Genomic DNA, 25,023 nt, shown 5'->3' with positions numbered 1-25,023 from the left:
GGATGAGTTGGTGTGTTTTTAGGGAATGCTTCAAGGAAAAAGACTTTCCACACAAGTCACAGCTGAACGGTCTCTCTCCAGTGTGGATGACCTGATGCTGTTTTAGTGAAGCCTTCAGAGTAAACTCCATCCCACACTCGTCACAGCTGTATGCCTTAATTCCAGAGTGGGTAACTAGATGACTCTGTAAGTGGCTACTGCGAGTAAAAGCTCTGCCACACTGATCACAGCTGTACGCCTTAATTCCAGAGTGGGAAACTAGATGCTTCTGTAAGCTGCTACTTTGAGTAAAAGCTCTGCCACACTGATCACAGCTGTACGCTTTAACTCCACTGTGGATGAGTTGGTGTGTTTTTAGGTAACCCTTCAAGGAAAAAGACTTTCCACACAAGTCACAGCTGAACGGTCTCTCTCCAGTGTGGATGACCTGATGCTGTTTTAGTGAAGCCTTCAGAGTAAACTCCATCCCACACTCGTCACAGGTGTATGCCTTAATTCCAGAGTGGGTAACTAGATGCCTCTGTAAGTGGCTACTGCGAGTAAAAGCTCTGCCACACTGATCACAGCTGTACGCCTTAATTCCAGAGTGGGTAACTAGATGACTCTGTAAGTGGCTACTGCGAGTAAAAGCTCTGCCACACTGATCACAGCTGTACGCCTTAATTCCAGAGTGGGAAACTAGATGCTTCTGTAAGCTGCTACTGTGAGTAAAAGCTCTGCCACACTGATCACAGCTGTACGCTTTAACTCCACTGTGGATGAGTTGGTGTGTTTTTAGGGACCCCTTGAAGGAAAAAGACTTCCCACACAAGTCACAGCTGAACGGTCTCTCTCCAGTGTGGATGACCTGATGCTGTTTTAGTTTAGCCCTCACTGTAAAACCCTTCCCACACTCGTCACAGGTGTGTTTTTTCTCTCCCTTTCTTCTGTGAGGTTTGTCGGCCTCCTGAGAGCGCTGACTTCTGGCTCCATGTTGGTCCTGCAGTGACAGAGATACAAACAGAGGCAGTGAGTGAAATGCAGTCGTGGAACAAACTCAACCTTCAAACACTATTAACACTAGTTTTAAACCTGAAGGTGGAGCGTGGCACCAAACACCTTAAAGGTCTCTTATCCCCACCTGCTGGTAGTTCTAACACATTACATCCAACCTGCTGTTAAAGATAATTCATGACTGTTCAAACACTAAAATCATGCCCATCCCTCCTGATTCTACACACACACACACACACACACACACACACACACACACACACACACACACACACACACACTATTTTATAATTTAGATTATTTTGTTGTTTCCTATTACATATTTCTATAATTTGTATAGATTTATACAGAATTATTCAGTGATAATAAATCCTATGTTTGTTTATTCTAAAGGAACCCCGTTAGCTTCCACAACAGATGTTGCTCGTCTTCCGTCAAATACTCACATAAAATATTACACAATAAAGTGGATTCAAGATATCCACATAATTTCACTCTTACATCCACAGTGAGGTTTCGCAATTGTTCAAATATAAGCAATCAATAATAATAATAATATCAATAACATTGAGGCACATTACACAAATTTCAAAAACAAATCATGTCTTACAATATTTACAACAACTAAAAGCTCTGTAAATCGACTTTTAAGTCTTCATTGAAGTTTTGAATAATTCTCTAATTTTTTAAGGCAACTTATTCCACTTAAAAGTTGCTCTAAATGTAACAGTTTTACAAAACGTTACTTTTAACTCGAGCATTTACTAAATTGCAGCTTGTTGAAAACTGTGTAATATGATGATGTATTTCATCTGGATACTGCAGCTGAGCAGAATAAATGTGGTGTGTTTAACAGAATTGCTTTCTTTAGAACTACAAGTAAGCCATAGAATATTTTAGCCTGTACAGGAAGCCAAGAAAGGTTATTATGCATTTGATCAATATTAGTATAGTATGAACATCTTCACACTAATCTGGACGCCTTATTCTGGATTAACTGAAGTCTGTTAAGATCTGTCTTATTAGCTGCTGACCAAATGATTGAACAATACTCCAGATGAGACATTACTAGTGCATTAATGACATCTTTCATAATGAAGAAGTGATACACAAAGAGCATTTCATAGCCATAGCTATGCCTTGTCGGCAGAGTTATGTGACATTAGTGATGTTTGTACTTTCAGCGTTAACTTGGTTTTAAAGCCTTTAAAATATACGCCGTTCAATAGTCGACCTTAATCTGACAGAGAATGTGATGATTTTGTGGATAATTAAAGTCAGTCATATATCCACAAACACAACAAGCTGAAAGTCAGTGATGCTGCTCGGTTTGCAGTCCTGAACATCACGGCACAAGCAGGATCCACTGCACTGTTAATGTTAGCTGTGTTATATTGCTGCCTCTGTTCGGTGGTGTCGAGCCAAACGCACTTTAACGTGTGTTTGAACGAGCTGACGGTTCACTCGTTAAGCTGAAAGAAAGATGCTTTAATCACAGCAGTCACACATGTGTCCACTGCACCATCTGGAACTCTTCTTGTTTACACTCGTAATAACACAAACACTAAATCCTGCTTCTCTGGTGCTGTTGTGTAGCAGTGTGTACACCTGAGACTGTCACCTGTCTGTCTGTCCTGCACTCTCTCTCTGTTTCTTTCTCTCTGATTGTGGAATAAAAGTATGAACATGTGTTTATAAGTTACACTTGTGTTTGAATCCTGCAGCTTATCACACATTTGATTTCCATGTGTGACGACTGCAAGTGTCCAGAGTGAGGACAGACTGAGGGACCCACTGCTGCACATCATCTGTGAGGCTTTGCAGCCCTGATGATCCACCAGGACAAACTCAGCAGTGTGTGAGGAAGAGGAGGAGGAAGAGCCAGCAGCAGCTGACAGATGGAGAGAATAGACAGACTGTTCCCTGTTTGTGAAGGACTGCTAGGAAAGTTTAACATAACTGTCTGTGCTGAATCAGTCTTATTAGGTAATGTTCAAATAATGTGATCATCCCAGTGTTTCCAGTGTGGGAGAAAGTACTCAGAGTACTCAGGGCCTTCAAGTTACACACTATGAAAGGCAGCAACAAGTTTAATGTTCAGAAACCTAAAGTCTGTATCAGCAGCAGGATGGAGCTAAAAATAAATGTTGGTTTCAGTTCTATGAAGCTTTGAGTATTTTGGATCAGTAGCTGCTGTGTTTGTTGCATCATATTGCTGTAACTGTTTATATGCTTTATATATTCTGAGCTAAGTTGATCTATAGTGTTACATCATATTCTATAAGGATGTTATGTGTTTGTAGACTTTCTGCCCAGTTTGACCCATTTAGCAGAAGTCAGCCTGTTTAAGGCTCTGATATCTATTCTGTGTGACTTACAGCAGTTATGACATGGTCTGATTTTCTCACCCAATAAAGGAATATTTCATATATCAGTCGACTCTTCATTCTATCAGACACAGTTATCACAGCTCCTACATTTGCTTTTTACACATATATGTAAGCATTGAGACAAATTTAGTACCGACATATTAAACGAACAATATTTGTCTCTTATATATGACACATCTGTATACACACTGTCACAGATACTTGTCTGTGAGAGAAGTGATTAATATGATAACTATAATATTGGCCATATTATATTTACATTACCACAGTGAGGTGACTTTAGTCTCATGAACAACATCAGCTAATTGTTATTTACAGCTAATCTTAAACGACTGTTCAGCACAGAAATGAAGCCCAACAATCATGTTTCACAGTCCTGTGGTCTCAGCCTCAGATACTCATCAAATCACACAGAGCTCATGTAGAAACAAATGAACTAAATATGTTCTCCTTCATTTCTGTCAAACAAAGCTGTATGAAACGTTTCCAGCTGTTAGTATCATGGTTGCTAGGCAACCTGGGCAGCGCGACGGAGGCTAGACGTCCCATTTCACGAGCCTACGAGCCTCGCACTTCGGCCTTAGCGGTCTTTGAGTACGCGGCCCTTGAGGACTTTAAAGCTGCAGAACCTGAATCGGGATACAGCCATGATGATCTCCAGCCTCGTGCTCGCCAACATTCTCACCTGAGTTAAGAAGACGATCACTGAAATGGTCTCAGCAGGTCCTTTGATGACAGCAATGAAATGCAGTGGTAAGGCTTTTTGGGGATTAAGTTCGTTTTCATGGCAAAGAAGGACGATGCAGTTCATCTGATCACTCCTCATAACATTCTGGAGTGCAGGCAAAATGCTATTATAAAAACTTAACAGCAACTTCTCCAGGTTCCAATTTTTATGCAATTCTCAAACCTTTTGGCCACGACTGTATAACCTCTTCTGAAGTTTAGTGGATATTATACATGGTTATGCTCAGGATGTATCGTTATGGCAAATGTTCAAATGTATATGGTGATAAATATCTTTGGTCATATGGTCCTGCTCTGTCTGTCACCTTCTGTGTTGAGCTCATTGTTTCCTCTGTAGTGGCTGAGCTGAGTCCAAGTAGCTGAAAATGTTCCTCTGCTGCTCCGTCAGACTCTCCTCCTCCTGCTGATCAGCTGGGACACAAAACAGATCTTTGTTAGGCTCCACACTGCACTGAAGAGTCAAAGTGTCTCATATGTTCATCTGACAAGTAAAAGAACACATTTTTGTTTCCCGAGGTGGGCAACTTGTTGGAAACAAACACAAAAGGTTTGAGCACTGATACCTGCCATTGCTGCCATTGAAAGATGCAACGCCAGCAATGTGGATTGTCAAGGCTCAAACCAATCATCAAGCAAAGACAACAGGGATCAAATGTACCGCATTTTGATCCGGGACGTAATCTGCATGAAAACAAGCGCTCACTCTTCCTGCTCAACAAATGACAAGGGCGGAGACAAAACGTGAGACATTTGTTGTTTTATGTTTATTTATTGTTATGAGAGAATCATGATCTCAATTCTAAGCCAAAACATCGTGATTCTCATTTTATGCAAAATCGTGCAGCCCTAACATTAACACAAAACTATTGTTTCACCAGAGAAACACACATGAAGAGAGAGAGAGAGACAATAACAGCTACCAAACAGTCGTCATAATTCGTCACACAATGAGAAAAGGACAAATCAACAAGTAACAATGACTAATTAATATTAAAATCTGTAACATAATGTGTTGTTTGGAGTTTAGTCTGATTGGTTCAGGATGAGCTGCCATTATCCAATCACACGTCTGCTTACCTGCATCTTTTCTCTTTTTTCTAACCTGAGCACCTGATGGCTTTGAACTTTTGTTGTCCATCTTCCATTGGTTTGAATTTTGTGCTCCAGTACAAACACAAATCCCCCAACCCGAGGATCAGCACAATTAACCTAACAGACCTACACCTTAGTTCACAGATTCACTTTGTCTAAGGTTGATTTCTGGGATTTCACACAACCCAGGATTCAGATCGTGAATCCATGATGGGCTTGGATTTACATCATTATAAATGAAATGTGCTCTACTTGGAAGCAGCCGGCCCCGCCCCTTTTGACGGGTTGTGTGAGACTTTAAATCATAAAACTGTAAATTATAAATTTAAATTGTTATTGATCCTTTACCCCGAGTCCTAAAGTGTAGATTTATTTTCTTACTCTTCTTATATTTATTGTTTGTTTACTTGCACCGCTGTAACTGCAGCCTCGTCGTCTCGTCTCTCTATATGCTGGACTGTCTGTAGCGGAGATGACAATAAAGTTTACTTTGACTTCAGCAGCGCGCAGGCGCACCGAGGGCTCTCGCGCTCACTTTATAGAATTTAGAAAAAACATCGGTGCAGATTATAAGTCTGTATCATAATATCTGTTTGTTGTTTTTATTTTGTTTTGCGAGTTGGTTATTAGATGCCGCTCCAGCCAGCCAGAGACTCCCCGCAGCCCCGCCCTCTCCTCCCTGTTCCGCCAGCAGCAGGCGCACCTCACAAACGGAGGGCGCCCTTACTCCCAGCAAGCTGATAGAAAACCGATCGGTGCCTACGAATTTCCCAATATGCGCTGGCATGACGTCGGGGAAGCATGGGTACGACCGATTCTTTTGTTTTTTTCTTGCCCGTGATGCCCCCCCCACCACGATGCATTCTATTGGTTTGCACACTTACACACACCCAGCTGTGGTTTCCTGTTTTGCTGGACTCTGGAGAGCCCCGCCTTTAACGCTCTTCTCTCACAGAGAGCAACAGAAAACTTGGAAAAACTCCAGATTGACTGAACTCAGTTCAAAGTTACCTTGACACCTTTAGATGTGAGACGTAGTGATGGTCCGCTTGAAGCTGACGCTCCGGTGCGTGTGTCAGAAAGATCAACGCGCTGCTTCAGAAGCACCGTGTCGAGGCTTGATTCGTTTGGCCAGAGTCACGTGATCAGTGACGTCTGAAGCTTCGTTTAGAACGTACCTTTCTTTAAATCGAACTTTATTGAAACACAATGAGTATACAACATACAAACAGATGAAGTTTACAAAAGAACAGAACATGAACATACAGAACTAGGAGTAAAAAAATTATGATATGAGTAGGCGAAAAAAATCAACATATTGTAACGTGCAGTGGAGATGAAGCCAGCCGCGGAGGTGTGCAGGTGGATAGCGAATGAGCAACAGCTTCTGACTTTCCAAAAAGTACTCATTTATTTACAATATCAAAAATAAAAGTGCTACCTCTACCACACATTACTAAAGAGCACACTAGTCCGCGTAAACACGGGAGCATCCATTACAGGAGGAGTGCGAAGAAGAACAAAAAGGGGGTGACACCAGTCGTGAGACAGGACGCGCCGCCATGTGGTGATACACTGCATTACAATAGCAACTGTTACATAGTCCCCCCCTGGTGAGAAAAAGGCTGTCCTCAGCCGTACACAGCTGAAAAAGCACACACCACACCTAACAGTACCCTATACATAGAGGTTACAGCTAAGATTGGTGCACAGACACAGGGCAAAAGACCATTTAAAAATGAAATTGGTGAAAATAAGACGAACATGTACAGTGGAAAATCAGTCTTCTTAGTTTTTTTCACTTTTTTCTTTTGTTCTTTTTTTTTTTTCTAAGTAAATGCCAAGAATGAACCTTAACGCACGAAAGAGCCATAAAACTGGATTAAGTAGAGCAAACAGAAACATCTACATATCATGACTCAAAGTAGCAATGCAACAAGACAGCATCAAACAGGTTTAACCAAAACATTTCACTTCAGATCAAGCCTGGTTGTGTGAAAATCATTAGTCCATCTTTTGTTGCTCCAGCCAGACGTAACTCTGGGGCAACGTCTGGGCCTGAGATTGTAATGTCCACCAGCAGCTGGGTGCTGGACAGATCTGGGTGAAACACTCTCTGGAACAGCGCCCACACCAGAAGAAGAGTCAATGTCCGGTAAATCAAAGGGGAATGGCTCAGAGTCAATGTCAGTGTCTGCAGGGGGGACAGGGTGGGCCTGAGAGTCAGAGTTCAGACCCTCTGCGGTCTCTCTCTCAGCAGGCAATGAAACAGAATGTTCTTTGGAAGTGAGAGAGTCCCAGGTATGGAACCGGTTGCATGTTCACAACATGATAAACACCTGCATCCACACCGGAGTCCACCCAAGTGAGCCTGTAACTTGGGTTACAGGCTCACTTGGGTAAGCCTGGGTGAGTATCTCAGAGACTCATCACTGAGTCTCTGAGATACACACAATGGTCCCTGAAACAGTGGTGCAAGTTTAGCAGTAAAGTTAGACTGAGCGTCTGACCTGGGGTGCGTCGTAACTCTCACAAGGTCACCAACACGAAACGTGGCATGTCGATGTCTCAAGTCATAGTAATGTTTTTGTCTGTCATGGCTATAGTCCAAAGCTGCTTTGGCGTGGTCGTGAGCTTCCTGCAGGGAGGCTCTCAGAGTCTCAGGGTAAGGCACACCCGGTTCATCAACACCTGCTGTAGAAGGCTGAGTGATAAGGTCAAGCGGGGTGTCTAACTCACGACCATAAAGCATCATGGCAGGAGTCATACCTGTACTGTCATGGGGGGCGGTGCGCAGAGCAAAGCAAATCTGAGGGAGAAACCTGTCCCATGATGTGTGCTTATCACCTACATAAGCGCGGATTGCAGTTTTCAGAGTCCGGTTGACGCGTTCAGTAGCATTTGTCTGAGGGTGATATGCCGTAGTGAGTCTGTGCACCGAGCCTAAGGCAGAAACAACATGTTCAAAAAGCTCACTCACAAAAGGAGCCCTCTGTCAGAAATGAGGTAAGTGGGTGTACCATGCCTAGCAAAAATGTCAGTGACGAATTTACCAGCTGCTACCTGAGATGTAGCTTCTTTGACAGCACTGGCTTCAACCCATTTAGTCAAATAGTCAACAAACACGATCAAATAAGCATTACCAGTGGGGGTGCGGGGAAGTGGCCCAACAAAATCCACACCCACATACTCCCAGGGTTTCTGGGGGACAATGGGAACCATAAGACCGGCTGCTTTTTTCTGACTTGGCTTGGTGAGTTGGCACACTGAGCATGAAATCACATAGCGTTTCACATCAGCTGCCATTTTGGGCCAGAAAAACCTAAAACGCAGTCTAGCCAATGTCTTAGAAACACCCAAGTGACCTGCTGTGGGGTGGTCATGGTAATAGTCCAGCAAGGTGCCTCTCATGGAAGTAGGGGCAAACAGTTTCAGCTCTTTCAAAGGGTGCAAAGCACATGTGGACTTGGGTTCTCTGTGATACAAAAGAGAGTCATACACAACATACTGTAACAAGGTGGCATTGTCCGAGCTGTTCAGAGAGTCTGCTTCAATGTCTCTGAGGAGTGGACCTGTGACATGATCGTCTAACTGCAGCTGTCTGAATTGTGAACGGTCAGCCAGAATGACGGGGGGCAGAGTACGAATGTCCAGGCTGCCCATAACAGCATGATCTGGTAAAAGATCAGTCGGCCTGTCACAGGTCAGAGGCAAAGGGTTGCGTGACAGTGCGTCGGGAACTTTGTTCTGTGCACCAGGTTTGTGCACTATTGTGAAATCAAAGTCCTGCAAACGAAGTGACCAGCGGGCGAGTCGGCCCGTTGGGTTTTGACGAGACATGAGCCACCTGAGACTGTTGTGGTCAGTGAAGATAGTAACATGAACACCTTCAACATATGGGTGGAAGTGTTCCAGAGCCCATATCACAGCGAGGCACTCCTTCTCTGAAGTGCAGTAGGGGAGTTCAGCTTTGTGAAGGGAGCGACTAGCAAAAGCCACAACGTACTCACGACCCTTGTCATCCTTTTGCATCAACACTGCCCCAAGACCAATGTCACATGCATCGGCGTGAATGGAAAAGGGACGGCTGAAGTCTGGAAATGACAGGATCGGGGCTGATGTGACATGATCTTTCAAAGTGTCCATGGCCCTTCGACAGCTGTCGTCCCAGTGGAAAGCATTGTCCTTTCTGGTGATGGCGTGAAGAGGTTCGGCATGGCGGGCATAATTCTGAATGAAGCGTCGATAATAGCCAGTCAAGCCAAGGAACTGACGGACGTGTTTCACTGAGGTTGGGGTATCAAACTCCTTAAACGCCTTTACTTTGTCCGGATCGGGCTTAACACCTGATGATGTGATGCGGTACCCGAGAAAGGTGAATTCATCTAGGCAGAATTGGCACTTTTTGAGCTTCAATGACAAGCCAGCAGCCTGGAGTCTGCCCAGCACCTCCTCAAGATCCACTAAGTGCTGTTCAAAGGTAGGTGAGGCGATAACAATGTCATCCAGGTAGACTGCGCACGTTTTGTAAATGAGGCCAGCAAGCACAGAGTTCATGAGTCTCTGAAAAGTTGCAGGTGCGTTGCAGAGCCCAAAGGGCAGCACCCGAAACTGGAAGAGACCGCAAATGATGAAGGCAGTTTTAGGCTTCGAGTCCTCTGCTACAGCAACCTGCCAATAGCCTCGCGCTAAGTCCAATGTCGAGACAAACTTTCCTCTTGCCAGAAAGTCCAAAGACTCATCTACACGAGGCAGGGGATAAGAGTCTTTTCGGGTAACTTGGTTGAGCCCTCGAAAGTCCACACAAAACCTTGGTTCCGTGGCCGCTCTATTTACAATGACTACAGGAGCTGCCCAAGGGCTTGTGGAAGGTTCATTGATGTTGTCCTTCAACATTTGTTGCACTTGTTCTTCAATCACACGTTTCTTAGCAGGTGACGTGCGATAGGGTGGGAGTTTGACAGGTGTTGCATTGCCAGTCTCTATGGCGTGCTCAGTGAGAGCCGTTCGACCAAGTTGACCATCAAACAAGGAGCTAAACTTGCTGAGCAGATTTAGTAAAGCATCCTTGTTGTTCTCTGAGAGACTTGCTTCAGACAGTTTGGCTGTTAAGTCTGAGCGAACCAAGTCCAAAGACATCAGTGTTCCAGGTGAATGTGAGTAATCATTTTGAAGGTCCTCTTCATTGTCTGCGAGTGGGCAGGGGATGTCCTCAATGTAGACTGTTCTAGTGGGAATGTGAATAGAAACAGAAGCTCTTGCCATAAAATCCATTCCCAGAATGAAAGGAGAGGACAAATCTGGTATTATGGCAAAACGCTGGTAAAAGTTCTTGTTCATGAATCCAATATTGAGCCAAATAACACCAACAGGGATACAGGGAGCATTATTGGCGAGGTTAAGTGCAGGACCATTCCACTCACTTGTGTTTCTAGGGTAAGAGTCATTTACTTGAATGAGATCTGTTCGTACAGCCGAGAGGGACGCACCCGTGTCGAGGGTAGCATCCACAGATGAAGCATTGAAGTTCACTTTCGTTCTTAGTGGGGTATTCCAGTGGACTTGTGAAAAATTGTCTTCCAAGTCTCCAAGACTGTGTCCACCCTGTAGTGAATCGGGCGTGTGAGGCTCCGTTAGTAACTGGGGGAAGGTTGGCCTCTGTGAAATGTCCCCCCCCCCCGTAGTTTCCCAACTGCCTGTATTGTGGCTGGGATGTGGTGCTGCTTAATTCCACCTTTTCATGGCCAGGGTCAGAGGGGCCAGGTGCTGGCAATGGCTGGACTGGGCCATGCCTAGCGGTGTTCGAGGCTCGTTGTGGCAAATGAGGTTGGGTGTTACAGTTTGGACAGGTGCGTGTAGTGAACCCTGGCTGAGAGCATTTGAAGCAGTAAGGTTCAGGCTTATAGTTGTCTTTGCTACATAAAGCAGGCTGTGGTCTTTGTGGTCCAAGCACTGAGTGAAGCTCATGAGTGCGTAGCAGCAGGTCCATTACAGAAGTGACATTAGCGCCATACAGGGCAACTCTGTATTTTTCGAGAGCATGTTTACTAATTAGGTCAATTCTGTCTTTTTCAGGTGGGGGGCTCTTCAGTTTGTCAAACTCACTCAACATGTGGGCGACAAAGGTTGGGAGCGGCTCGTCCTGAGCCTGAACACGATCCAAAATTCCTCTCAGGATGCGTTCTTGGTTGTCGGAGGGCAGAAAAACGGTCTTAAACGGTTGACAGAATTGAGCCCATGATGTAATGTGGGAGCTCAGTGCCTTGAACCATTTCCCGAGCTCTTTTGCAAGAAAGTGTGGCAGTTCGTTTGGCAATTGCCCATCAGTTAGGTTCAATGAGGCTTTGTATGTGCCAACTGCATTTAACCAGTCCTCAGGTTGCACTTTTCCGTCCCCAGCATACACAGGAAGCTCCAGCTTTGCGTGATGTACCCTGGAGCGGTTGGTCCTGGCTCAGCTTCGGCACCTAACAAGCTCATCACTGGACCCACTTCAGTTTGCCTACCAGCCTGGCATTGGAGCGGATGATGCTGTCATTCACCTCCTACATCGTTCCCTCGCTCACCTGGAGACCGCTGGAAGCACTGTGAGAATCATGTTCTTTGATTTCTCCAGTGCCTTCAACACCATTCTTCCCTCGGTTCTAAAGGACAAGCTGGTGAACTCTGGAGTGGACCATCACCTCACTGCCTGGATTTTGGACTACCTCACCGACCAACCACAGTATGTGAGGACTCAGGGCTGTGTGTCGGACAGGGTCGTCTCCAGTACGGGGGCCCCACAGGGAACGGTTCTGGCTCCGTTCCTCTTCACCATCTACACTGCAGACTTCTCCCACAATTCCACCCAGTGCTTCCTGCAGAAGTTCTCTGATGACTCATGCAGCAGACTGTGACAGCACTGAGCAGCTCCTTCAGTGGGAGACTGCGGCACCCACGGTGTGGGACGGAGAGATTTCGCAGGTCTTTCCTCCCCACTGCTGTCAGACTCCATAATAAAAACTTTAACTGATCAAACACACACATCCATACATATGCAATAATACTAAGTGCAATAATCCTTTCTGTCATCGTTGTATTTTTACTCAGTTGTATATAGCATTTGTATTTGTATTCTATTTTTATCTTATTGTATATTTATTTTATTTTATTCTACTGTATATAGTATTTTATTTTATTTTATTCTACTGTATATAGTATTTTATTTATTCTATCCTGTACAGTTGTGTACTGTATTTATTCTTATTGTATCCTAATTTTTGCCTCATAACTTTTGCACTGTCCACTTCCTGCTGTGACAAAACAAATTTCCCACGTGTGGGACTAATAAAGGTTATCTTATCTTATCTTATCTTATGTAAAGCTGCCGCAATCACTCTGGAAGTGCTGCTGAGTTCAAGTGAGTGAGATGGGAGGAAAGGATTTGTAGGTTGAAATGGGTTGCTGGGCAGGAACGGATTGGTACTGTTGGTGGGTTCAGTTTTGTCCATCACATGAACATGAGGTGTCGATGTGGCCATTGGGAAAACAGGAGACTGTGGGACTGCAGGAGGGGGAGAGTTCCCCGTTGTAAGTTGGTCCCACTGCCTTAGTAAACTCTGCTGTATGTTCAGTGAGTCACGTAAACAATCACTAAGCTTATTCACCTCAGTTCTTAACTCCACCACTTGTTGGCTAAGGCTAGGAGTCACATTTTCAACTATCTGGCACATAGGTAACGAGGTAAGTTCCATGTCTGAGTCAGAGTCGTCTGGGCAGTGTGCCATTGCGATTTCAAAAAAATTTAGCTGCTCCAGGGCACAGCGCAGTTATTGATATAGCAGTAAAAGAGTCAGTTAGGTCAGACTAGAAAGAGAAAACTGCAAAAATGCGTTCAAGATTAAATTTAGAAAAACCACATAAAATTTCGCCCAACAACTGAAATTAGACTGGAGTGATCAGAACCATGTTATTACAATAGCATGTCTGCAACACTAGAGCTCAATGCAAGATTAGTTTTAAATCGTTTCGTTATACTGAGCCGAAGACCGGAACCAACGGTTGTAGTCAGCTATCACTTACATGTGCTACAGTCAGTCTCAGCAGAGGGAAAGGGGAATGAAAAGCCAGCAGAAATGTTCATGTCCAGGCTCTCCACAGAAGAATTAATCCTTAGAAGACGAAACCAACAACAAATAACAAATCCACGGAGTCCATTCGCGTCGCGGAGTCAGCTTCTCTCTTTTTCTTTCTCCCAAGCGGAGCAGCGGCACACCATGGTATCCAGAAATTAGTCGGGTCCCACCTGAGCTGAGGCTGCAGCCATGGCTGGAGAAAACGTCCGAGCGTCCGCAAAACTGGGGGGATTTCCGAGACAGTTCACGTGCTAGAAGAGAAGAATCCTCGGCGGGATGCAAAAATCGTCTGAAGTCCAAGGGGAAAAAATTCAGGCGCTAGTTGTAACGTGCAGTGGAGATGAAGCCAGCCACGGAGGTGTGCAGGTGGATAGCAAATGAGCAACAGCTTCTGACTTTCCAAAAAGTACTCATTTATTTACAATATCAAAAATAAAAGTGCTACCTCTACCACACATTACTAAAGAGCACACTAGTCCGCGTACACACGGGAGCATCCATTACAGGAGGAGTGCGAAGAAGAACAAAAAGGGGGTGACACCAGTCGTGAGACAGGAGGCGCCGCCATGTGGTGATACACTGCATTACAATAGCAACTGTTACAATATAAATATTGTTCTGAGAGGCTTTTTGTTGGTTGAGTCTGAAATTGATTGTATGTACTAGGGCTGCCACAAACGATTATTTTGATAGTCGACTAGTCAGCGATTATTTTTGCGATTAGTCGACTAATCAGATCATCATCCATTGGACGTAAAACTACAGCTTATTGCACCAGCAGCATCTGCTCTTATATAACTATCATTAGCTTACAGCTTTAAGTGTTTAAGGTCTGTGCTAACTAAAAATAAAGACAAGATGATAGTTTATTAAATTTTAATGACATTTGCAGATTGTTTCGGTGAAGTTTAATAAACTCGTTGCTATCTAAAATATAACAGGACACCGGAGTAAATTCTCCAGCATCTCACACTTCTGATAATCAGCTGTCTGCTTGACGTTTGTTCAGCTGTGTAAAAACTATAACTTTAATCTCAGACAAACCGATTTACTCAGGAACAAATAAAACACTGAAAAAAAGGCCAAACAATAACATTTTGCAGTTATGTAAGTGACTTATATATCATGTTTAACCTGAGTAGCGAAAGACGGCGGTGGGTTTGAAAACGATTTGCTGGGAGTCCGGTGTTCTCACGGCTCTAGTTAGCCTCGCCCCCGGCTAGCTATCGAGCTAGTGGGTAACAGACGTCTCCGAAAACGTTGGAGCGCTTTTGAAAATATGTGGTGTCTTGATAAACTGAGCAGATATTTGAGGTTTACACAGCTACTGAAAATATGTTAAACGTTTATTTTGTGACCCAGAAAGAATAATAAGAGTAATATTAAAACTAACTAGCTGCCGCCATTGTTGGAAACTGAGCTGGGCCGCGCTATGAATTCTGGGACACAGCTTCTTCTTCTTCGGGGTTTAACGGCAGCTGGCATCCTTGTACATGCAGTGCTGCCATCTTCTGTTTCAGTCCGTTATTACACTCTTAAATCCTGCTACTTATTCCTGCGTCTTTTGGGATCTTACAAAGCTCCAAACGAAGCGTTGACTAATAAATCAGTCGTCGGCGATTTTGATAGTCGACGTAATTGTGACTAGTCGACTAATCGTGGCAGCCCTAGTATGTACAATTCCATATCCTTATAAAACGGCAGAAATATGGTGTTTTATTAATAAACTTACATTTATGGATATAAAATAGCTAAAAGTATTAACAAATATTGTATAAAAAACATTTATCATTCTTCCTGGGGAACTTAAAGAAAAAGAATAAAACATTTTCCCATCGTAAAGAAAACTCCCTTAAACTAGACAATAACAAAACTGCTAAATTCTTCCAGAATCTCTGTGTAGAGGAACCAAAAGAGATGTGCCACAGTTTCTGGATGATATATATATATGTATATATCTCACACTTCTGATAATCAGCTGTCTGCTTGACGTTTGTTCAGCTGTGTAAAAACTATAACTATATATATATATATATATATATATATATATATATATATATATATATATATATTGTAAGGAAGAGGACTCCCTTACTGCATTTATTTATATTATATGTATAGCACTTTGGAGCACACTGTTCACTTTATTAAAAGCACCTTATCAAGCACTTTATGAGCATTGCACTTTAAGCATGGATTTGCACACAAGCAGTTTAAATATTTATTGTCTATTTATTTGGAATTTTAAAATCAGTTGGTAGCCTTTTTTCAGATCCTGCACAGCTGCTCCTCATCAAGGAATGTGGTGGTTGTCTGTCAGGAGAGAAGAATGGTGATTGTGATTAAGGTTTACCAATAAGGGAAACTAAGGCAAATGTGTGTGTAAAATCTAGGGATAAAAGTGGTGTAAATAAGTGTTTGTAAGATAATGATTACTCACCTTTCTTGCCTGTGTCCTCTTCAAGGTGTTGGGCAAATGTTTCCCCGGGGGTCCAGACACCATTTAAAGGTTCCGGGAGAGACCATTGGTAAAGAGAGTGTGGTGAATCTTTTTGTGCTTGGGTTTCTGGGTTTTTATAATATGGGGTTGGTGTAACATTAAAGTGTGAAGTATTTATTAATATGTAAATGTGAAAATGTATTTATGTATTTATTTATTCTTATTGATATATTGTATACTGTGGTGGAAGGTTGGGATTTAAGAATTTACCTGAGAGTGGAATAATGGTTGAGTCTGTGACAGCTGAACATATTTAAGGCTGCTAGTTGTCATTAGAGGTGGATTTTTGGGCTGTGAAGAAGCTCGACAATTGTTGTAAGGAGAGCCATATAGCGAATAAATACTTTGTTCCACTACACTTGCCTTGGTCTGTCTCACTGTGTTTCCAGCCGCTAAGGGCTGCCCTGTTACAAGTGGTGTCAGAAGTGTGTCACTCATGCCACAGTGAGAAGATGATGACAAGAGGTGGAAGAAAGCCTGGCCAAGAGGAGCAGCCTGATGAAGGAGTTGGAGCTTCATCTGAGCTAGAGGCCATGGCAGCAACAACCCCTGAGGACAAATTGGAGGAGTTGACAGGGTTGGTGAAATCTCTTATGCGGTCTCAAGCAGCCAGAGACCAAAAGTGGGAGAAGGATTTTTCACGTCAGGAGCAAAGGTGGAAAGGCATGCAGCATCAATTTCAGCAAATCCAGCTACAAGTTAATGCTGTAACTGATAAACCTGATCCACCAGAGGCGCCAGCGCCCCCTACAATATCTGAAGAACAAGAACTTGGATTCAATGGTGAAGACATTCCAGTGGCCAGTGGGTCCAGGTCTTTAATTGAACCAAAACTTTTTCCTCTGTCACCAGAAGATGACATTGAACATTTTCTGACTACGTTTGAAAGAATGGCAAATGTGTGTCGATGGCCCAGAGATGAGTGGGCTATTCGCCTGGTTCCCCTGTTGACAGGTAAAGCCCGCACAGCCTACATTCTTATGGATTTAACAGACTCTGAGAATTATGATAAGGTGAAAGAGGCAATTCTGGCAAAATATGAGATCACTGCTGACACCTACAGACGCCGCTTCAGATCTTCGAAAGTTGAACCAGGTGAGACGCCACGTGAACTTTATGTAAGATTGAAAGACCTGTTTTCAAGATGGATTAAACCTGAAAAATCAACTGTAGAAGAAATATCTGAGCAGATAATTCTGGAGCAGTTTTTGAGAATGGTTAACCCAGAGCTGGAGATTTGGATACGTGAGCATGACCCGAAGACTGCAAAGGAAGCAGCTAGCCTCGCAGAGGTTTTCACTTCAGCCAGAAAAGGAAGCAAGAGCACCTACTTCAGCCGGGAGACCCACGCCCAACCAAGTAAGTCCATTGGGGGTGAACAGGGTTCTGGTCAAGTTCAGGCTAGAAATCTTTCTAGTTCTAGGCAGCTCCCTTCCCATAGACCTCACAATGTGAAGAAATCCTTTAAGTCTTCAGTTCAGGATATTAAATGTTATCACTGTCATAACTTTGGCCATACACAACAATTTTGCCCTGCACTTAAGTCAAAACCATCTCTTTTATGTGCAGTTCCAAGACCAGCCACAGAGCCAGTAGGAAAGAAAGCTTGTACTGTCCCTGTTTTAATTAATGGGCGTAAAGAGGAAGCTTTGCTTGACTCGGGGTGCTTTCAGACTCTTGTACATTCTAGCATAATTTCAGGAGAAAAGCTAAGTGGGGTTGGGGCTACAATAAGTTGTGTGCATGGGGACGAACACAGGTACCCCACTGCTGAGGTTTACCTGACAGTGGGAGGTCAAACCTACTTGTTAGTGGTAGCTGTGGTTCCCAGTTTGCCATATTCAGTGATACTTGGTAATGACATCCCCACTCTTTTTGATCTAATACATCAGTCAGATTATGACCCTTAAGTGAGTGCTGAGAAAGACATTCAAGGCTTAGGTGATGAATCTGGAAGCTCACTTCCTCTAGATATGACAGTTGAACCATTTAAACCCTGTCATGTAGTCACAAGAGCACAAAGTGCAAAGGAAAGGATGCAAGAACTACCCTTTTTTGAGGAGTCTCTCGAAACGGAGCCAGGGAAGATTAGGAAGTCTAGGGCTCAGAAAAGAAGAGAAAAGTTCAAAGGCTCAGGGGAAAAAGGTACAGCATTGTTCCCTAAGCCAAATAACCAACTTGAGTTTGATGTTCCCTCAGATTTAGGTGCACTCCAAAGAAGCGACCCTACTCTAAAACCCTGGTTTGAGAAGGTAACAGAGGTAGAGGGGGCTAGTCAAGGTCAGGCAAGCTGTCTTGCAGACACTGTTTACTTGATTAAAGGAGGCATCTTGTACCAGAGAAAGGGGAAGTGCGAAGCTGTGGCACTCCCACAACAGTTCAGAGACAAAGTTATGGATTTGGGTCATTCAATTCCATGGGCAGGTCATATGGCTTTTCACAAAACACTGAATAGGATCAGCAGCCGTTTTGTTTGGCCAGGGATGTATGTCCAGGTTTCTGAGTTTTGCCGTTCCTGTGAAAAATGTCAGTTGACCTCAGGCAAAGGAGTAGCGCGAGCCCAGTTGCAACCATTGCCAATTATTGAAACACCATTTGAGAGGCTAGGCATGGATATTGTGGGCCCTTTAGAGAGGAGCTCCACCGGTCATCGCTACATATTAGTCATATGTGACTATGCAACACGGTTTCCTGAGGCCTTCCCACTCAGATCAATTAAAGCTCGTCACATTGCTAATTGTCTTCTGCAGCTTTTCTCTAGGGTAGGCATACCAAGAGAAATTCTGACGGACTGTGGAACGAACTTTCTATCCAAGTTGTTGCAGCAGGTTTATAAGCTGTTAGGGATAAAGGGACTTAAGACCACCCCGTATCACCCCCAAACGGACGGGCTAGTGGAGAGATACAACCAGACTCTCAAAAGTATGCTGCGCAAGTTTGTCTCTGACACAGGTGCTGACTGGGATCAATGGCTGCCCTACCTTCTGTTCGCCTACCGGGAGGTCCCGCAGGTTTCCACTGGCTTCTCGCCTTTTGAACTTTTATACGGTCGCCAAGTGAGAGGCCCCCTGGATCTGCTTAAGGACTGCTGGGAGGAATCCAAAGCAGAGGGCGAAAACATCGCAGCCTACGTCATCACCATGAGAGAGAGGTTGGAGAAAATGGCATCATTGATGCAAGACAACATGAAAGCTGCACAAAAACATCAAAAGACTTGGTATGATCAGAAGGCCAGGGATAGGGTCTTCCTTCCAGGTCAGAAAGTACTGTTATTGCTTCCCACCAGCGATAACAAGTTGCTGACAAAATGGCATGGACCATACGAGATCGTCAGACAAGTGAGTAAAGTCACTTATGAGCTGAATATGCCAGAAAGAGTAAAAAAATATCAGACATTTCACGTGAACTTGTTGAAAGAATTCCACAGCCGACAAGAGCCGGTCTATCAGTTACTGGTGCGTTCAGTTAAGGATGAGGAGGTGACTGAGAAGTTCTTTCCAACTAACAGTCAAGTTTGTGCTTCAGTTGACCTTTCTCATTTGTCTCCTACTGAGCAGGCTGATATAAAACCACTCGTGGACCCACAGCTCTTTCGAGAAACACCAGGCTTTACATCACTGGTTCAGCATAAGATACGGGTGAAGGAGGATGCACCCGTTCGACAAAAGAGCTACAGAATTCCAGAACGGTTGGTGCCAGTGCTGCAGAAAGAAATAAAACTGATGTTGGACCTGGGAATCATTGAGGTGTCAAGTAGTGAGTGGTGCAGCCCGATTGTTTTGGTACCAAAGAAAGATGACACCCTGAGATTCTGTATTGATTTCAGATATTTGAATGCAGTATCCAAGTTTGATCCCTACCCAATGCCCAGGGTGGATGACCTGCTGGAGAGAGTTGGATCAGCAAGGTACATTACAACACTTGATCTGTGTAAAGGATACTGGCAAGTGGCTTTGGCACCAGAAGCGAGAGAGCTGACAGCCTTCAAAACTCCTTTTGGTATGTACCAATTTAAAGTCATGCCATTTGGGCTTCAAGGTGCACCAGCGACATTCCAACGATTAATGGACCATGTACTGAGAGATGTGTCAGCATTCTCTGCAGCATATCTGGATGACGTGGTGGTGTACAGCCAGTCCTGGGAAGAGCATGTCATTCACCTACAGAAGGTGCTACACTCCATCAGAATGGCTGGACTGACTATCAATCCCAAGAAGTGCTCCATAGCCAAGAGAGAAGTGGAGTACTTGGGCTTTGTAGTTGGCTCTGGGAAGATAAAGCCGCAGGTTGGAAAGATTGAAGCAATTCAGTCCTTCCCAGTTCCGACAACAAAAAGGAAGGTGAGAGGTTTTCTGGGTCTAGTAGGCTGGTACAGGAAATTCATACCTTCTTTTGCAGAGCGATCCACTGTACTGAATGACCTCACAAAAGGCTCAGCCCCCAACAAAGTGCGTTGGACAGAAGACTGTGAGCAAGCATTCAGAGACCTCAAGGAAGCAGTTTGCACACATCCAGTTCTACACAGTCCAGACTTCAACAAGCCATTCATCTTGCAAACTGATGCTTCAGGAGTTGGCCTTGGTGCTGTCCTTCAGCAAGAGGTGGATGGTGAAAGAAGGCCTGTGGTGTTTCTGAGTCGGAAACTACTCGACAGGGAGACGAGGTATTCGACGGTGGAGAAAGAGTGCTTGGCCATGAAATGGGCTATTGAGGCCTTGAGGTATTATCTTCTGGGACGTCACTTCACTCTGGAGACTGATCATCGTGCCCTCCAGTGGTTGAACCGCATGAGGGATGCGAATGCCCGCATTGCAGGATGGTACCTGTCTCTGCAGCCTTATGACTTTATGGTCCAGTATAGGCCGGGGAAGTCAAATGTGGTTGCTGATTGTTTATCTAGGATGACAGAGGAGTGAAGCACTTCGCGCTTAAGAGAGGGAGGAGGAAATGTAAGGAAGAGGACTCCCTTACTGCATTTATTTATATTATATGTATAGCACTTTGGAGCACACTGTTCACTTTATTAAAAGCACCTTATCAAGCACTTTATGAGCATTGCACTTTAAGCATGGATTTGCACACAAGCAGTTTAAATATTTATTGTCTATTTATTGGGAATTTTAAAATCAGTTGGTAGCCTTATTTCAGATCCTGCACAGCTGCTCCTCATCAAGGAATGTGGTGGTTGTCTGTCAGGAGAGAAGAATGGTGATTGTGATTAAGGTTTACCAATAAGGGAAACTAAGGCAAATGTGTGTGTAAAATCTAGGGATAAAAGTGGTGTAAATAAGTGTTTGTAAGATAATGATTACTCACCTTTCTTGCCTGTGTCCTCTTCAAGGTGTTGGGCAAATGTTTCCCTGGGGGTCCAGACACCATTTAAAGGTTCCGGGAGAGACCATTGGTAAAGAGAGTGTGGTGAATCTTTTTGTGCTTGGGTTTCTGGGTTTTTATAATATGGGGTTGGTGTAACATTAAAGTGTGAAGTATTTATTAATATGTAAATGTGAAAATGTATTTATGTATTTATTTATTCTTATTGATATATTGTATACTGTGGTGGAAGGTTGGGATTTAAGAATTTACCTGAGAGTGGAATAATGGTTGAGTCTGTGACAGCTGAACATATTTAAGGCTGCTAGTTGTCATTAGAGGTGGATTTTTGGGCTGTGAAGAAGCTCGACAATTGTTGTAAGGAGAGCCATATAGCGAATAAATACTTTGTTCCACTACACTTGCCTTGGTCTGTCTCACTGTGTTTCCAGCCGCTAAGGGCTGCCCTGTTACATATATATACACACATACACATATATACACATATACATATATATACATATACATATATATATACACATATACATATATACACATATACATATATACACATATATATACATATATATATACACATATACATATATACACATATATATTAGGGCTGCACGATAAATCGAAAATTTATTGTCATCGCGATATCAGCCTGCGCGATGGGCCCATCGCAAAAGACGGCGTAAACTGCGATAATTGGGTACCTTAAAATGTTTACACACGTGCTGTAAAGAATTTACCAATCAAAGAAATCCATTTACACATTTGACCAGTCGAATAGAGCCCTTCACGGCATTAACCAATCAAATGGATTAGAGGCCCGCCTCCTACGCAGGTCGGGCGCGAACAATGCTGCAGCAACGAGTCAGAGTTGTAATGGCTGAGAGCGAGACGCGTGACGAGAATTCTACTGAACTCGTGGCTAAAAAAAAAAAAAAATAGTACCTCACTTATTTGGAGGTACTTTGGATTTGATAAAGACGACGTTCTCCAAACACAGGTACTCTGCAAAACTTGCCGAACACTCGTGGCAACCACCAGAGGAAACACGACTAATCTCCACCATCATCTTCAATACAACCACAGAGAACTGTTTGAAGAGTTCCAGAAAGATAGGGCTAGCCAAACAAAGGTTGCTAATGTTAAGACAAAGAGCGCAGCAGTCCAACAGCCGTCTCTGTATCAGAGTTTTTCAAGTGGAATTCCTTATGAGAAAACGTCGAAGCGGTACAAAGAAATAACAGAGGCCATTACACATTTTTTGGCTAAAGACATGATGCCTATAAATACAGTTAGCAGAGAGGGCTTCACCAGTCTGATACATAAAGTGGACCAGAGATACCGCATCCCCTCACGAAACTACTTTTCACATGTCGCCATTCCACAAATGTATGAAACATGCCGCAAGACCGTCATGTTTGAACTGAGCCAAGCTGAAAACTACGCAAGCACTACAGACCTATGGTCAAGTCGTACAACGGAACCATATATGAGTTTCACAGTGCACTTCCTCACCGAAGACTTTGAACTGAAAACACGGTGTCTAGAGACTGTGTATTTTCCAGACTCCCACACTAGTGAAAATATAGCCCATGTATTACGTGAGGTGTTAGCCAGCTGGGATCTTAAAGAAGATCGACAAGTGTGCATCACCACAGACAACGGTGCCAATGTTGTGAGAGCCACGGAGCTAAACAACTGGGTCAGACTTCAGTGTTTTGGACACAGGCTGCACCTTGCAATCGGTAAGTTTTATTCAAGGCAGATCTTTTTAGCAATGAAAATGTGCTATACATTATTATCAAATTGATATTGATAAGGATAATGTTACCTTTTTAGACAACTTTAGTTATAAATTTCAATTAGTTTTTTTTTTTTTAAAAAAGGTTTTAAACATGACAGTTTTTTTGTTTCCTCTTATTTCTCCAGAAAATTCTATCAAAGATGATGCCCGCATTGCCCGAGCCATTGGACTTTGCAAAAAGTTAGTTGGACATTTTTGCCACAGCTGGAAAGCAAAGATGGCTCTGAAAAAAGCACAGCAGAAGCTCAACCTCCCAGAGCACACACTGATCACAGAATGCCCAACCAGGTGGGGTTCCAGGCAGAAGATGATTGAGAGAGTCCTGGAGCAGCAGCGGGCCATTTCTGATGTCATCTCAGCAGACAAGAAATCAAGACACTTGATTCCTACTTGGCAGGATCTTGAGGTACTGGAGTCTGTCAACCAGGCATTACACCCCCTGCAAGACTTTACAGATGCCCTGTCTGGTGAGAGCTACGTTAGTGTTTCATATGTAAAACCAGTCCTTCATCTGATGAAGACGTCGGTGCTTGCAGAGAAGGAAGAAGACAGTGATTTGACAAAATCAATTAAGAAGAAAATCCTCAAGTACCTGATTACTAAATATGAAAATCCAGCTACCCAGGAACTTATGGACATGGCGTGCTTCATGGATCCCAGATTTAAAGTCAGCTACACCAGCACTGATCGAGTCTCAGACATCAAGACCAGAGTGATGTCAGAAATGGAAGCAGTGGCACAGAAGGTATTCATGCATGCTTATATATAAAACCTTTCAATTCATATTTAGTCCAAAATGTTTACTTTTCTTATAATCTGCTTTCTGTTCCAGGAGAGAAGCTCCGCTGAACCAGAGGCCCAGACAGATGATCCACCCAGTCGTCCCCTGAAGAAGGCAAAAAAGTCCCTGGGCAGTTTCTTCAAGGCAGCTCCAATCCCTACCTCCTCTTTTATGCATCTCTCACAAGCTGTTGAAGCTGAGCTTAACAGCTACTTGCTATCCACGGCCATAGACAGTGAGGAAGACCCCTTGGCATGGTGGAAACTCCACAAAATGACATTCCCACAGCTAAGCAAGCTTGCAAGGAAGTATCTCTGCATACCTGCAAGTAGCTCACCTTCAGAGAGACTTTTTAGTACATCAGGAAACATAGTAACATGTCAGCGCACATGTTTAAAACCTTGGAGAGTAAACATGTTGGTTTTCCTTAACAAGAACTTGCCATAAAAAACATTCACTCAGGAAGGATGAATGCAAGATAGAGAAACCTTTTTTTTTTCAAAAAATTACAAAAATACACTACCTACATTGTTCTTAATTGTTGATAATATTAGTCTTGGCCAGTACGACCACAAAGGTAGACAATTGTTCTTTGGTGTGTTCCCACAGCAGACAAGTTCTTACCTATAGTTTAATCTAGTAAAGTTTCCACTCCAGTTTTGACTTGCATCATAACTACTTGGTGAGTGGTAAAATGATGAACAACTGCATAGAGATAATTTGCAGTATAATTTAAGTTATGTTTATTTAAAACTAATTATAGAGACCGGGAAGGATGTCTTTCAGAATTCAAGCCTCAGAAATTTTTTTATGGGGGCAATGTTTCAATGTTTGACTGCACTTTGTTGTTACACTGCTAATACAGCAGCTTTCATTAAATAAAACTGTGCAGTAAAACGGAAATTATGTATTTGTTTTTTGTTTTTTTTTTTGCTATTTATTTTATCGCAAGTCATATCGTTATCGCAGTATTGATCACAGTTATCGCACATCGCAGGTTTTCCTAATATCGTGCAGCCCTAATATATATACATATATATATACACATATACATATATACACATATATATACATATATATATATACTAGAGCTGGGCGATAGAACGATAACGATATCTATCGCGATATAACTTTTACTCGATAGAGAAATTAAGCTATCGCGATAGACCTCGCCGCTCTTGTCCTCTTAAAAAAATTTAAAAAAAATTTAAAAAAAAAAAAAAAAAGGTCGGCCGATCCAAATTAAGTAGCGCAGAGCCGAACCAATCACAGCC

At 43.3% G+C, this 25,023-nt stretch overlaps 2 long non-coding RNA genes across 2 annotated transcripts in view; both read right to left on the bottom strand.

The window, feature by feature from the left end:
• LOC143415929 (uncharacterized) overlaps positions 1-25,023 on the bottom strand; it is a 260,224-nt gene that overhangs the window by 225,825 nt on the left and 9,376 nt on the right. The window lies entirely within an intron of this gene.
• Positions 875-6,312, bottom strand: LOC143416037 (uncharacterized). The gene is made up of 3 exons (XR_013096463.1): positions 6,234-6,312; positions 4,436-4,541; positions 875-979 (listed from the first exon to the last, which is right to left on the bottom strand). It is a non-coding gene; the product is annotated as an uncharacterized LOC143416037 (long non-coding RNA).

Source organism: Maylandia zebra, unplaced genomic scaffold (genome assembly GCF_041146795.1).
Source record: "Maylandia zebra isolate NMK-2024a unplaced genomic scaffold, Mzebra_GT3a scaffold11, whole genome shotgun sequence".
Classification (NCBI taxonomy): domain Eukaryota; kingdom Metazoa; phylum Chordata; class Actinopteri; order Cichliformes; family Cichlidae; genus Maylandia; species Maylandia zebra.
The sequence above is the reverse complement of the archived record's forward strand: the minus strand, read 5'-3'. Positions and strand labels throughout refer to the sequence as shown.